Genomic DNA, 16,300 nt, shown 5'->3' on the forward strand with positions numbered 1-16,300 from the left:
TTGTCAAAGCGAAGTATTGGAAAAATAGAAAACAAAAAATGAATTCGTTTTGTCTCAGTCTGGGCTGACAGCCACATGGACACGGCGAAAGAAAAAAAAAACAAATCAGCTGATGTTCCGATAGCACTTTTAATAGATTCGCCTTGAAAATTCCATAACGCAACTATTTTCTATAGTTTGCAACTAGTTTTTATGTATGGTTCCGTAAATAAAAACTAAATATAAAACTTTTTATTGTTTTTCTGATAATTAAATAAAAATACTTCCGCCGAGAAATAATTTTTTTTCAACGCTTTATTAATTCATTTTTTAGTTTCTTTTTTAATGTTATTCTGTTTTTTACTTAAATTTTTGCTAATTTCATTTATATTTGAATATTTTGTATTATTTTATTTTGTTATTTATTTAAATTTATTTTATGTAACTTTATTTCATTTAATTTATTGATATTTTTTAAGATAATTTAATTAAATTTGTTTATGTTTTAAACTAAATTACATTTTTTTTATTTTAATATTTTTACTTTATTATTTTAAGGACGTACCATTGTTATTTATTTAAGGACGTACCTGGTCAAATACTCATTTTTTATAACAATTTTTTAGGATTTTTTTTTTAAAGAAAATAAAATACGATCGTTTTTGAGTTTATTATATTTATTATTGACATCAAATAGTATGGTAAACGAAAAACAATTTGTAAAAACGAAGTAAGCGTCTTAAAAAAAAAGATGTGAAGTTAAAAAAGGTATGTTTTCAAAAGTCGTCCATTTTGTTATTTTCCAAAAAAATTTTTCAGAATGACAAGCCTACACAATAATAATCAGTTTAACCTTTTCGTTTCAAATGCCCTGAAGAGCCAAAATCCTGTTGACAAGCCACCTATCTTAAGTTGAACTAAAAATACGTTCGTGATCACTCGTATCAATTTTGTGCTCTGCATATGGAGTCGGTTCGTCGATTTTCCCAAACGCTTCTGCGTGATTATGAAGTACGCCGTCGAGCTGTCTTTTCTGCTCCTTATTCAAGTCCTTACCATCAGTTGATTTTAGTATTTTGAAGTCTATGGAATAAAGCCTCATAAAATCGTTGTCATCATAGTTTGCGATATTGTAAATTAGACCATTAAATAGTGATGGCTGCAGTTTTGTGTCTGGAGTTACAGCATCGGCTGGCAAAGCATCTTTAAATATTGTTTGTATTGAGTGTGGTGAATAATTATTATTTGGAATTTCCGGACCATAAGACTCGAAATCAGATATTTAAATTTTCGGTCTATCTATTACTCGCTCAGGCACTACTTCTGCCGTTATTTTCGGTCGCGTGCTCGACACTTCCACAGTCTCTATCAGATTCAAAATGCTTCATGGCATCGCTCTCGAAATACCAATACTTCTGGCCCATATTAAGAACTATACCAGCCTGTTCAAGAGAGTCCGTGCCGATCAAAGTCCGATTAGTGGTAGCGTTAGGTAACACCATGAACTCAATGTTGAGACATCGACCTCCAATAATTATTTTACACACAGTGGACAAGCATTCTTGCGTAGAAGTACTACCATCAGCTAACGTAATTTCACACTTCACATTTCGGTATTTACGGCCTTTAAAGTCCATGACAGACTTTAGATTAGCGCTCGCTACGCTAGTAGGCGCACCACAATATAAAACTGCTTGACCTGGTACACCGAAAAGTTGTACATTGACCATAGGTATGCCTCTTCCAATACCAATCGCAGTTATTGAATTAAAATTCACGAAACCTTCAGAGAGTGGATTTTTATTTCGACATGTTGCACAATTTGCGCGAGTAACACCTGAGGTATTACAACCATAGCAAGCAAGTTTAAGCTTATCAGTTACTGCCTGTGCAATTGCCACTGACTGAGCTTCCGCAGCATCGGCCTTTTGTTTTTTGAAAGAGTTTTCCGGCGTGTGACCTTTCTTTCGACAAAAATTGCAACGCATGCCACTTCACTGTTAACACTCTTAGCAGCTTGATCAGAGTTTCCACTCCTAAGGTCATTTAAAAAAAGTTCGGCTTCTCGAGCCTCACTGAGCAAATCTTCATAAGATGAAATCTTCGGAATGTGTTCTTTCCAAGAGCGCGCAGGCTTTTTATAGGCAAAAGCAATCCTATTAGAAAAGTCAAATTTAGAGTTTGAAAAAAGACATCTAGTAGTTATTACAATTTTAGGGCATTGTCATATAAGTATGTAAGAAAAACTTTAAATTAAATCTTAACAAGTAGAAGGAAATAGAAATAAATACATTAATACTTATAAAAGAACGGGTAATTTTTTAGCTATTATCTTTTTAAATAGTTTTCGAGTTTTCTTTCACTGTCAAACATCTTCAGTTTGGTCTATAATTTAACCATGAATCGTCTTACAAACGAACAACGCTTGCAAATCATTGAATTTTATTATAAAAATGCGTGTTTTGTTAAGAAAGTTTAATATCCACTTTTTTATCGAAAAATTGTGTTCAGCGACGAATCTCATTTTTGGATCAATGGGTACGTAAATAAGCAGAATTGTCGATTTTGGAGTGAAGATCAGCCAGAAGAATTGCAAAAACTACCAATGTATACAGAAAAGGTCACAGTTTGGAGCGGTTTATGGGCCGGAGGTATCATTGGACCGTACTTCTTCAAAGATGCTGCAAATCGTTAAGTAACTGTGAATGCTGAGCGCTACTTTGAAATGATGTCCAACTTTTTTTTGCCCAAAATGCAAGAGCTTGACTTGCATGACACGCCATGACATGCCACACAGCACGCGTAACAATGGACTTGTTGAGAGGCGAGTTCGGTGAACATTTTATTTCACGTTCGGGACCTGTCAATTGGCCACCCAGATCGTGCGATATAACGCCTTTAGATTATTTTTTGTGGGGCTATGTTAAAGCTCATGTCTATTCAGGCAAGCCTGCTTCAATTGACGCATTGGAAGACAACACTAAAGCATTTATATGTGAGATACCGGCCGAAACATTGCCGAAAGAGTATGCCAAAATTGGACTAAGCGGATGGACCATTTGAAGCGCAGTCGTGGTCAACATTTGCATGAAATAATCTTCAAATATTAAATTATATGGACTGTACTATCGATTTAAATAAAAATTGTATGCATTTTTCGGAATTTTACGTGTGTTTGTTTGAAAAACTTTCTCATAGCTCTTAAAAAATCACACGTTATAAGTATGCTACAACTTTATTTTATTTCATATATTTTTTACTTTATTTCAATTCATTTTATTTTATTTCATCTAATTTTTGTGTTATTTTTTAATATAAATTTTTTAAATTTTAATTCATTAAATTTAATTTAAGTTATTTTTTTTTTAATTTATTTATTATATTTTATGTGGCTTAATTTTATAAAATGTTTTTTGATTTTTTTTAAATGTTTTGTTTTTCGGCCGCCGTAGCCGAATGGGTTGGTGCGTGACTACCATTCGGAATTCACAGAGAGAACATAGGTTCGAATCTCGGTGAAACACCAAATTAAGAAAAACATTTTTCTAATTGCGGTCGCCACTCGGCAGGCAGTGGCAAACTTCCGAGTGTATTTCTGCTATGAAAAAGCTCCTCATAAAAATATCTGCCGTTCGGAGTCGGCTTGAAACTGCACGTTCCCCCATTTGCGGAACAACATCAGGACGCACACCACAAATAGGAGGAGGAGCTCGGCCAAACACCCAAAAAGGGTGTACGCGCCAATTATATGTGCATATATCGCTCATTTGCTGCAACGTCGTCATAACTCAAAAATCGCAAAATTTTAGTTAACATCACTAATATTTCGGAAATAATATGTTTGATCAACTGACAAAGTGTTATATCCGAAGTTTTAACATTTCACGCAGCATCGCGATAGATGCCTTTCGCTCTAATTACATATCCTATTGCGTCGTAGGTATATGCAACAACGTATTATCTCAGTTGTGCGTCGGCTTTTGTGTGGTTAACATCGTGAAGTTCTCTAGAGAAGTGTCATATTTCGTTTTGTGACAATATTAATAAAAGGTAAGTTCACTTTTATATCTCTTTCTCTATCGTGTATATTGCATTAAGATATGAAGTTGTGCATGTAAAAATTTTAGTGAATTCCTGTAGTGTTTTTGAGTGTTATGACGTTTTTGCAGAAAATAATAGTTTTTTTTTCAGTACTATTTTGTCTTGAAACACTATTACAAATAAAATGTATTAGTGAAGCAATAGTGTATTAAGGGGTTAGGTGGGTTTGAAAATTTCAAAAAATCGATTTTTTTGTTTGTCTTATTAAATAGTATAATATGTTTAAAATACTCTCCTTAAATTTTAAGTGAATCCGAGTAAAATTCTAAGAGATAGACCCTTCAGAAGTTCCGCCCATTAGGCCACGTCAGTTGAGCGCTTCGCAGGTATACGTGTTTATCTCAAAACTCGATTTTTTAAGTCGGTGGACACGATTTCTCGAAAAGTTATGAAGCGATTTTGTTCAAATTTTGCACACATCTTTGGAATAACATTATCAAGTTATTGAACGAAGGATTTTTTTTGTTTTTTATTACAACTAATTTTTTCGAGTCAACACATGACGAAAATTTGACCAAAAAATGTGTTTTTTTGTTCAAAGTCTGTCAAAAATTCAAATTAAATTTTTTTTTTTCCTTCGTCCAGTAACGAGATTTATCCATGTACTAACGAAATATTTTTGGTTTTTCGATTTTAGATGAACCAATAATGAGTTATGCTGTCCACGGCAAGAGCATTTTTTTGTGAGACGTTAAGGGAGATGAGGTACCAACGGCTGAGTTTTCGGAATTTTTAAATAAAAATTTCACAAAATACTGTTTAAATATGTATCTTTGATATGCTGAATTGTTTAAATAAAATATATGATTGTATATATTAAAAAAAAATAGTAAAAATACCTTTTTTTTGAACCTCTGTAACCCACCTAACCCCTTAAAGAACTATTCACTGTTATGACATTCTTGCACTAAATATTTTTTAAGTATAAATTATTTGCTATGAATCATTTCCATTTATGTCAGTATTGTTATTTTCCGTCAAAAAATAATGGAAACTAATTCTCGATCCGCCAAAATGGTGGGAATGGCTTTAAAAAAACAAGATGGAAAGGGTAAAGAATGCCAGATAAAAAGTACATCAACAGTGAATTTTGTTGAAATGAAATCAGACTCGTTAAGCTCGAGCTCTTTTTCTGAGGATGATGATGATTCCGTACGTGATACCACATACATTCCACCCGATATTGTCAGTAAGAGTAACAGTCACTGCGAACCAAATTCAACATCAGACAGTTCTGAGGCTAACACAACCGGTATCGAAACTCCGATGATTTTAACGAGTCCACTAAAAAAAGGAGTAAAGCGTAAACGAAATGAGAGTAATTGGGTAAGAAATGTGAACAAAAAGTTGAGAAATAGTGGAAAAGAATACAAAATGAGGTCTACGTGTCAAAAAGTTCGAAAAGAGGAAAAAATTGAACCTCCATGTACAGAGAAGTGTAAGCGAAAATGTTTTGAAAAATTTACAGAAGAGGAACGGATGGTAATTTTTAGATCATACTGGGATTTGGCTATGTACGAAAAACAACGACTATTTATTCAGAATAGAATGGAGCTCATTCAGTTTAAATTTCGTTATGTGCGTGAAGGTGGTACGAGAAAGAAAAGGCTTCTATTTCCATCTCAATGGGCAGAAAGTTCGAGTATGCAAACTGTTTTTTAAAAATACTTTGAATATTAATGATCGCCCAATAAGAACTGTGCAGGAGGATTGTCGAGGAAAACATTGAAAACAAAGAAAAATTGAAATTATTTAAAATGAATATTATTTTTTACGTGAATTTATGTTTCTTTATTTTTGTACCTGAAGTAATATGTTAGTTTTTATGTTACAGTAAAATATGCAATGAATGCAATAAATTTTATTTAATATCCATATTTTTTTCTCTTATAATGTTTAGTAAGGTGCAAATATAATACAGTCACAAGTCAGAATTTGCAATAGGTTTTCAGCTATAAAACTTTTTGTTATTTGCAGTAACGTCACAATTTTAATTATGTCAGACCATAAAACCTATTTTTGCAGCAACAACGTCATAAGAAAAACTCGGAGTACTTTTGAAGCTACAGAAAAAAGTCCATTATACATTTCAACCTTTAATTTACATATACGTCTTCACCAGATGCTATTCCACAAATTTTACCATAATCTTCTTTTCATATGCAATTTTAATATATATAAAACAATTTAAAAACTGAAAAATGCGTCTCCTGTAAGATCTTAATTTTTGAGTTATGACGACGTTGCAGCAAATGAGCGATATATATATGCTATATATATATATATATAATATATAATATTTCTTTAATTTAATTTATTTTATTGTGTTTTGTTTTGTTTTGTTTTATTTTATTTTACTCAATGCCATTTAATTTATTTAATTAAACTTAACTTTAATTATTTTAATTTTATTGCTTGTTTTATTTTTTAATTTTTTTTTTTTAATTTTATTCTACTTATCATACCTTGGATTCATTTGATACTTTTCAATTTTAATTTATTCCACATTCTTTAGTTTTCAAATAAACTGCTATTTGGCCCACCCTTTGAGTCAGTATGTAATCACCGTCAGCGACAGTTCGGAATTCAAATGGGATTAGACTCTTACATACACACATACATGAAGCACGTATTTATGTACATTTGCACCGTACATTACTTATTTTTCTGATAAAGCGATTAGCAGCCAGCTAATTGTTTGCTACGTCCATTACTCGCTGCCCATCATCGTTCATTTTTGTATATGGTGCCATCATCGGCGTATTTTTTCATTTTTATTTATGCTAAATATTTATTTCACAGCTTATGGCACAAGTGAAAATGGGACAAGTGAAATTAATCTAAAATGCCACAGCGCTGTGAGCTAATAGATACAAAATTCTCGAATAGAATAGCAGAAAGTAAGTGAAAACAAAAGAGAGTGGTGTAAACCTTAACAGAAGTCATTTAAATTCCCATAGGCAGGCACAAATTGGGCCGATCATATTCCAAATATTTAGGTTTATGGGCTCAACTGGCCACCCGTTTGCTATAGGCACTTGATTGCTGTTTATCTACTCTTCTGTTACTCATATTTCTTTATTTAGGCGACTAACTCAACCATCGATTTGTGACTGATGGAACGGAGTCTTTATTTCCTCTGAAGTTTTCAATGCAGTTACTATTCCAGAGGGCAGAGAAGTATCATCACTACATATAATTAAAGCTTCGTTTAACTCTATTTCTTTTATTTCAGCTGCAGTGTCACATTCCTCGTCACATCAGCTGCTTTCTCAGGTGCATTGAAAACTGCACTTTCTTTTTCTTTGATGGGAAGTGAAAAATCTGATCGCTCATCGTTTTTTGTACTGTACTCACTGAGACCAGCCTCAGTTCGGAAGAGGAAGATTCGCTAAGGAGGCTTAATTTTTCAAGTGTATGACTCAATATATTTCCTGTGCTTAACCTGGCCTTGCAGTTGCTAAGAATGTTTTTTTTTGTTAGCACTAGAAGTGATATGTTTTCGCTGAATAATTTTCTTTCATTAAAATGTTGTCGCAATTGGCTAAGATGTAGAAGAATATCGCTTTGATATACATAGTTTTTTGTCGAGATGCTTATGCACTGGAATGCATGATAGGGATTTGTGGCGCCAAGACAAACATTCCGCTCCTACTGGAACGCAGCAGACGCTCTTTGCTCTCTAAGCTGAGAACGAAGGAACGACCCCACCAGGTTTCGGCTTCTCACCTTTGCTTTGCCTCCAAACAGATACTTGGCTGAAGTTGGCAGTTGTGAGCTGATCCACTTATAAATGAAAATTTTCTCCATTGGCTTGTACTCTGGCATATGGAATGGTGTGTACTTATTTCAAATAGTTGTAGTCTTATTTTTAAAAAGTTCTTTCCACTTTGTATTTCGTGTTAATATTTAATTTGAATTTTGTCTACGCTATCGAAAATATTAAATAATACAAACTATGGCACAGGGACTTATTGGCAAGCTTCGACAACTTATTTGTTTCGCATTTAATGTTAAAAAGTTTTTTCTTTATAAAAATACAGCTCATTTTCCTACAAAAACAATACAAATTCATGCTTTAAATTTTGTGCAAATTAGCAAAAAACTTAATAAATTTTCATCAAAACCTCATACTAATAAATTTTTTTTTTTAATTTTTTAATAAAAATTTTTGTAGAAATTTCGAGTATGCAGCTTTATAGTCCATTAAATTTTGCTATGAAGTGAAAGTTTCAAGTGGTTCAAAAATAGTGTTAATGTTTTAGAATTTTTTTGCTGCCGGAGTTGGATGTTTCTTTTCATATAAAAAAAATGTCAACCATTCGTTTTGGTATTCGAAAAAATTAAAAAAATATCTAAAACCAAAGCGATTTTTGGGCCTCTTGAAAGTTGCGCTTTGTACTCGAAATTTTGCTAAAAATTCTAATTAAAGAGTTTAAAATTATTCAAACAATCTTTTGAATTTTTTTTTAGATTTGGGAAGTGTTTGCAACTTGAATTTATATGACTTTTATGGGAGTATGAACCACGTTTTCACAAAAGAAAGTTATGAAAACCACATAAGAAACAAATAAATAGTAAAAAACCTGCTAATAAAACTTAGTACCTGCCTTAAGACTAGCGCAGTGTAGCTTATGGGTGGTACATTAAGAATGGACACGAAAAAAAATAGTCGATTGAGTTTACGCATGACTTGCGTAAAATTAACTGCAAATAAAAAATAAGTAGACATAGTCATAGTTCGGCGTATTATTATTATTTATTTCGCGTATTCACTTTTTCGAAATTTTTTTCACTTTTTGTAACCTCAAAATGTGTGCGGTTCAGTGCGAGCTTATGGAGAAAATTGTGCGCAAAAAGCAAGAAAATGGTCATTTGTCGCGCAGCGGAATAGCAGAAGCTTTAAATTTTCCGAAAAGTGCGGTAACTTATGTGTTAAAAGCGTCTAATAAAGCCTTGTTGGTGGAGCGAAAGTCTGGCAGAGGAAGACAGAAAGGGTTTGTGTCGCAGTCAAAAGCCAAAGAAGTGGTGTTATTATTTCGAAAAACCTTGCCTTTCACTCCGAGATGCTGCAAAGCAGGTCCATATGTCGAAAGGTTACGACTCCGAAAAGTGCGCAAAGGCGAAGGTTAACGATAAAAAAATTTTGTAGTACCCAATCGAAATGATTAACAAAACAAGAGTGCTAAAATGGGAGCGCGAAACTTTTTTCCATAAATGTGGCTGTGCTGTTGTAGATGATGAAACATACGTCAAAGTAAGCTTTAAACAAATTCAGGGCGCTGAGTTTTATATTGCAACGAGGAAAGGCGGCGTTTCAGGTGCCTTTAAGCTAAAAATATCGGAGAAATGCCCTAAAAAGTGTATAGCTTGGCAGACCATCTGTTAGTGTAGTATGAAAAATAAAACGAGCAATAAAAATCAAAAAAACATAACAACATAAAGACTCAGTTCCGTTTCAGCCCGATTTAGCAACATGCCGTTATAGACTTGTTGCCATGAACTAAATATTATGCAAAAGGACTACAACCCTCCAAACCAGTCGTTTCTTTTTCGTGCTAACCGGCGCCAGTCAGACACACCAAGTGAAGCCAAGTCCTTCTCCACCTGATTTTCCAATGCAGAGGAGGCCTTCCTCTTCCTCTGCTACCACCAAGTAGTACCGCATCGAATAGTTTCAGAGCCGGAACGTTTGTATCCATTCGGACGGCATGACCCAGCCTGTGTAGCCGCTGGATCTTTATTCGCTGCGCTATGTCTATGTCGTCGTAAAGCTCATACAGCTGATCGTTGCATCGCCTGTGATATTCAAAGGTCCAAAAAGGTCCAAAAATCTTACGCACAATCTTTCTCTCAAATATTCCAAGGGACGCCTTATGGGATGTTGTCATCGTCCAAACTTCTGCGGCATACAACAGGACGGCCTTGATGAGTTAGTTTTGTTCGTTGAGAGAGGACTTTACTACTCATTTACCTACTTAGTTCAAAGTAGCACTTATTGGCAAGAGAGATTCTACGTTGGACTTGAGGATGGTGTCGAGTGTAGAAATTGACACAAGCCCCTGATTGTCATTCTCTTGGGATTCTTCTGCATACGGTGCAAGCAACTCACAACTTCCGGCCTTCGCACAAGTATCCTCTGGATAGCTCCCAAACATCCCTTGAGATGGAGCTAATTTGAGAAGGCGAAGCATCCCAGGATATCTGGTTGTGCGCTGGATTTGGGACCCGTCACGTAAAAATCCTTCCCAAATGCAAATGATTCAAAGCCGCGGTTCACAATGGGGATCCATTGGAAAATATTGGTAATGGTTAAAAGAAAATTGAAAGGAGTAAAATCTAAATTGTGCCATTTTTTGTTTAAAACAAAATAATTGATATGAGTTTTTTGTTGAACATAGTACGCTTAATAAGGAAGAAATAGAGAAGAAAATAAAATAAATAGTTGCTTTGATACTTAAAGTATATAAATTTGATGTTATAACGAATTTCGCCCAACCAATATTTTTCGTGACCATTCTTTATATTGAGAACTACCGGCACCCTTCATGTGACGCCCTGCCGGTAGTGATAAAAAGAAGAACAAAAAAATGAATAAAAAAACGTAACAAAAAAAAAAAATAAGTGAATTAAATAAAGAAATAAATAAGTAAAAACAATAAAAAAAAATAAATAAAAAAAATAAAGAAACAAAAAAGTGCGTGTAGCGTAGTACACATAACAGAAGTGAAACTTTCAAGGCAGACAAAGAAAGAGGCAGAGACCCGAGAGAGAATGAGAGAGAGAGAGAGAGATTCACAACATTTGCAGAGAATGCAAATAGACAAAATTTACAAAAAACGGAGAAGGGTCGACCGGTGTAGGTAAACGCCGGACACGAACCGTGGCAACAACGCGCACTACTCCGAGCGTTTATCACCAGCACAAGCGCAGCGATTCCAGTATCGCAGCAATGCACAGTGCGGCCGATTCCCGAAAAGCTGGTCAAAACTCAAAAAATTAAGTAATTGACTCCAAATTTCTTACTCGGGGGTTGTCGGGGTCGCTGATTACGAATTTGATCTTAAAATTTTGAAAATCCACCCCCTTCCACCCCTATTGGCCACCCCCTCACGTGAAATAGCGTATATTCTAGAACATAATCAAGATGCATGTTAATTTATATGTTTTCGGGGTCGCTGATTACGAATTTGGTCTTAAAATTTTGAAGATCCACCCCCTTCCACCCCTATTGGCCACCCCCTCACGTGAAATTGCAAAAAATGTATCTACGTATTGCTGCAACTAAAAATTTTGTGTCGAGGTATTGATATGTGCTAAAGATTTCTCGTATTTTACTAACCTTCCGAAGATGATTCCATTTGGTTTTGTTCAATTTACTCCATTACAAAATCTTTCAAATGTGTACAACTTTCACTATTCATCGACAGTAATACGATGCTCAAACGAAGGCCACGTTGCGACTGAAAATACAGAGGATACCTTGGGTACAGGACGTTGCTATGAACGGTTTTCACTACTCAAGGCATTACTGTAGCCAACCCAAAGACAAAAAAACTCTATCTAGAAACTTTTTTTTTCGACTTTTGGCCAGCTTTTTGGGAATCGGCCGCACTTTGCAACGGCACAAATTACCGCAAGGCAATACCAATAAATCCGACGCCGGAATGGGTAGTACTTTATAGTACGCACAAGCACTAGCCAGGAAACGGAAATAAAAAAAACGCCAACAGAATTGGGACCAAAAAACGCCCCCAACAGTAGGCACCAAGGAAATATAACGCCAAAAGTAGGCACCAAAACTATATTTCGTACAAGTTTGCACCAACAAATATGCGCCAAAAAGTAGGTAGTGTTATTTCTCAGTAGAAATTAGCAACCACAAGGAAAAACTCAGGAAAAAAAGCCTAAAGTGTATCTAAGATATATATAAGGTATAGCTCTCCCTCTCTCTCTCCTTTTCCTCTACGTTATATCGTTTTTCTTTCTCGCAGAACGAAAATGTCCAAAACGTTGCATGGCCTTGGAATTTTACTCTCCGTTCTTCAAGCAGCGCTGAGAAATTTTTAAATTTTTTCGGAACAAAGCGTTACTCTCAAACTCTTTGTTATTTTCGCGCCCAGCACAAATGACTAACTGCCGTATTACTGAATGCTTTTTCGCATCAACGTGAAAATTTTATCACCTAGCAGCTGTAGCGAAGCAGTAATAAACCAAGCAGCTCCGCCGGGCTGACTACTCACTTATTATTCATTTAATTTCATTTTATTTTCATTTGACTCATACAAATTTTTTAGTTTGCAAAATCAATTGCGGCTTAGCCAGTGTTGTTGTTCCATTGTTTCATTTGGCGCGCGTATTCGTGTATGTGTAAATGTATGCATTCATATGTAAGCAAATTTATGTGCACGTGTGTAATTTTCACACATCATTTGCTTGAGGTAGTTTTGTACCCCTCTTTGTACTTTGTACCTCTCTACATAGTTTTGCAAGTGTGGCAGTAGGCCAGTAGCGCCGCAGTGCAATTATTGAATTTGCTTAAGATTCTGCAATATTTTCAAGAATGGATGTTGCCAAATAGAAGTGGGTAGATCGATATTGGAAGATAGATCTAGAACTAAAGAAAGAAACAAAAACCCTTTTTTGAAGAAAATTATTTCCAAGTACTCATTAAGTACGCAATAAAGTGACTTACGTTGAAAGATTGGAAAGCGCGCAAAGGCGCGCGCAGAAATATTTGTAACCAGCGCTATGAGCAACAACTCCAACAGCGGCAATAGAAAGAATTCTCAACTGGCATCTACTCAAACCAGTAGTAGGAAGCTCAGCCAAAATATCTGCTGTAAGACTGAAGATGTCAGGACAATTCTCAAAGAGGCTTTCTGGTCACAGCAACATTCTCAATTCAGACGGAAAGTCAGGCTACGTGATCATCGTCATTATAGAGCAAAATAGATGGCAAAAAGAGCTAGAATCCACATAATATACTATTCATATAATTTCCTTGCGGATAGGTCCAGAAGGGCGGAAAGAGTAGGAGCGGCTGTCTTTTGTCAGCAATTTGATCTCCAAAAGTCCTTCATACTCTCTAATTACTGTATTATATTTCATGCTGAAATCTGCACGCAACAAAAGCAGCTGAATTAGCTCTGGAATTAACCCCTTTTAATACTCGGACTAATATTTTCATTGATAGACAACCGACTATTAGAGTACCTAAATAATTATGGCTCCTTGTACTAACTCGAAATGTGTTCAGAGAAACGAAATGGATGAACTCTGCGGAAATGAGCAGGTCACTATCTATTGGATACTGGGTCACAATGGAATAGAAGGAACTGAGAGCGCCGATGAGCTCGCTAAGGCAGACATTCGCTTGTCGAGATTGAGCACATCAGACATATGTATACCCATAATATTCCTTTTTGAAGACGGAACTAAATGAGGAACTAGCTCAGATAGCGCAGTCGATATGGGAACACTCAACCTCGTACAAAATTGCCCAAAACTGTGCTAAAAACTTGGAATACGAAAACTGCAAACTTTATTTTATCATTGACTAGAAAAGACTACAAAACATTGTTTGGAGTATTGACGGGACACTGCCTCACCCAACCTTACAACCAAAATGGGATTACTCCAGAGCTGTCCACGCGACGAAACGAAAGCTGGGGATATTTCGAAACACCTATTCTACCACTGCCCTGCGCTTTGTAGGACTCGACAAATGTGCCTAAGATCAGCATAGTTTTCAACCTTGAAAGATATTGCTGACAAAAGCCTGAATAGCTTGTTAAAACTCGCGAAGACGTGCACTAAGAATTTCATAAAATAATATCTTTGACTTCAAATACTTAACATTGGTAACGAAATGGAGCCTAGAGATCTAAGTCAGATCTTTTGACAGATCAGCCAAAACCACCAACCAAACTCACTAAACATATTTTTTTGTGTGAAAAAACTATCACAATCGATTGAGAGTCAATTAACCTTCTTACACTCTCGGCCCCATGAATGCCGCTGTCGAAGGCCAACCAAGACCCATCATAGATAGAGAATTTGCGTTGCCTTGTGACACTGGCGTAATACTCATATAACTAAATTATCTATATTATAGCAGAAAACCATTACTGACATTGGATGGACTTCGATACCCCAAGCGCTAGTGCAATATAGGGCTCAACCAACCACGAGATCGAAGTGCAAACCTCGAAGAAATCTATCTAGTCCAATATGTGAGGAACTCTCGCGCATTCATCAATCACCTCTTCACATGCGCACTTAAACCCTAATCTAATACCCGTTTCCTATATTTCCTAAAGTTCGGCTCCATCGAAACAGCACGTATCTTGAGTCAATCTTTAGATAACCTTACTGACGATCCATAATTAGTGGAATATCTACCCAGACAAGTAATGCCATTGCAATCGTCTTCTCGAAGAAGAGCGGTCGAATCCCGCAGTTAACTCAAAATAGGCAACAGCCAGGGACTTGAAATGCAAGTACTGAACATTGAAGGATCACACATAGCTCTTGAGCTCCCTAAATGGAACATTTCTGTTTATTACGCTTGGTTAGGTTACTGTAGTGGCCACTCCTCATGAGCATATTGCGAGACCGACTAAGGTTTGGAGGCCCATTGTGTTAGCAGTTGTTTGGGCACAAGCCTCCCCTGCTATTTGTTGAGATGAAACCATTTTGTTTCTCACATAAACAATGAAATGCTGTACATGGTTGCATACCCCAAGTATGCCAGTTGTCCAAAGAAGTAAGAGCTTAGACACCGATGCTCCGTTTGCAAGAACAACACTCTCTACTTCCTCCTCGTCTCCGCAGCTCGGACCGGGCAGTACGTGGTGATAATATCAATCACTGTATTTACGGAAGGAGAAAGCAGATGGAGAAGGCCTTGGCTTCACTTAGTGTGTCCGACTGGTGCTGGTTAGCAGGAGAAAGAAACGTGACTGGCGCGTTTTGTTAACTCGTCCAAAATCGCGTAAGCAGTTAGCGCGCCAACCAAGAGAAGAAGTACTTATGGAAGATCGGTCTAGACTGGTAATGGACCCACGTCCGTGGGTTCTTCATTTCTTCTAGACCACACCCGTCTGGTTACCACGCAGGTGGGCTCCGTGATCCATTTACCCTTGACCTGCGTGATGTAGATCGATCTTATCCAGAACTTGCTTTGTTTTTATCTGAGCCATCAAGAGTCAAATATGTCTAGCCAGAGATGATGATTTTTTTCGATGTTACACCAGAATTGTGTTGTTTTTGTAAGATTGGAACTGTGAACGTGCGAGCAGCACATCACATGTTCGGCGGATCCCAAACTCAATCTTGTAAGCATTAAAATATAGATCTTCAAGTGAAATTTGCTTTGAACTGCATCTGGAAAGTCTCAACTGATGAGAACTACGACGGACCGGTCGCCTCTCGGCAGGCAATGGCCAACTTCCGAGTGAGTTTCTATCATGAAAAACGCTCCATATAAAAAACTATTTACCGTTCGGAGTCGGCTTAAAACTGTAGACCCCTCCATTTGTGAAACAACATCAAGACGAGCGTCACAAATACGAGGAGGAACTCGGCCAAACACCGAACAGAAGTGTACGCGCCAATTATTTATTTACTAATTACTAATTTATTTACTAAATACTATGACGAATCGTGATGACAGAATTTTGGTCTCCACACTGTCCTATGCTGCAGTGTTTTCTTCAGGGCCAAGAAGCATGAAATTTAGCCTAATAGATTTCCTCTGGCCTTGAACAGACACACATCACCGACTCAAATTGCTCGACTAATCGTACCAAGCGAGCAGGGGCATTATGATGGCCACACAAGTGACGCACCTCCTGCACCACTTCAGTAGCGGATTTCCCAAGTTTTCTGTACTGTTTCTGTATAATCCTTTAAAATAAACCTCATAATCTTCACACATAAAAGTTCTGAAAAAATGCCGAAACAGGCTGTCCTGGTGGAACTCTGAACAACATTAAAATAATTAGAATATTTCGTAGCTTCGCACTTTACTGTGAATTGCAGCTTCCTGATCAAAAACAAGAAGAAAGGAAAACTTAAGTCGGCGAAGCAATTGCGCGTCTTACACTTAAGTAAAAGTAAGCGCTTTCCCGAATCTGTGCGTGCAACTGTTGACAGTGCCCGTAATCCTGCCCTGCATCAAGCCGTAAACACTGGGCGAACAACAATGTCTACAAAT

The 16,300-nt window shown here is 36.4% G+C and overlaps 1 protein-coding gene and 1 long non-coding RNA gene across 3 annotated transcripts in view; one reads left to right on the forward strand and one right to left on the reverse strand.

Moving 5' to 3' along the window:
* LOC128865155 (protein cappuccino) overlaps positions 1-16,300 on the reverse strand; it is a 162,347-nt gene that overhangs the window by 101,650 nt on the left and 44,397 nt on the right. The gene's annotated exons all lie outside the window — the stretch shown is intronic.
* Positions 6,849-7,947, forward strand: LOC128865156 (uncharacterized). The gene is made up of 3 exons (XR_008454759.1): positions 6,849-6,980; positions 7,167-7,260; positions 7,316-7,947. It is a non-coding gene; the product is annotated as an uncharacterized LOC128865156 (long non-coding RNA).

Source organism: Anastrepha ludens, chromosome 5 (assembly GCF_028408465.1).
Source record: "Anastrepha ludens isolate Willacy chromosome 5, idAnaLude1.1, whole genome shotgun sequence".
In the NCBI taxonomy this organism is placed as follows: Eukaryota; Metazoa; Arthropoda; class Insecta; order Diptera; family Tephritidae; genus Anastrepha; species Anastrepha ludens.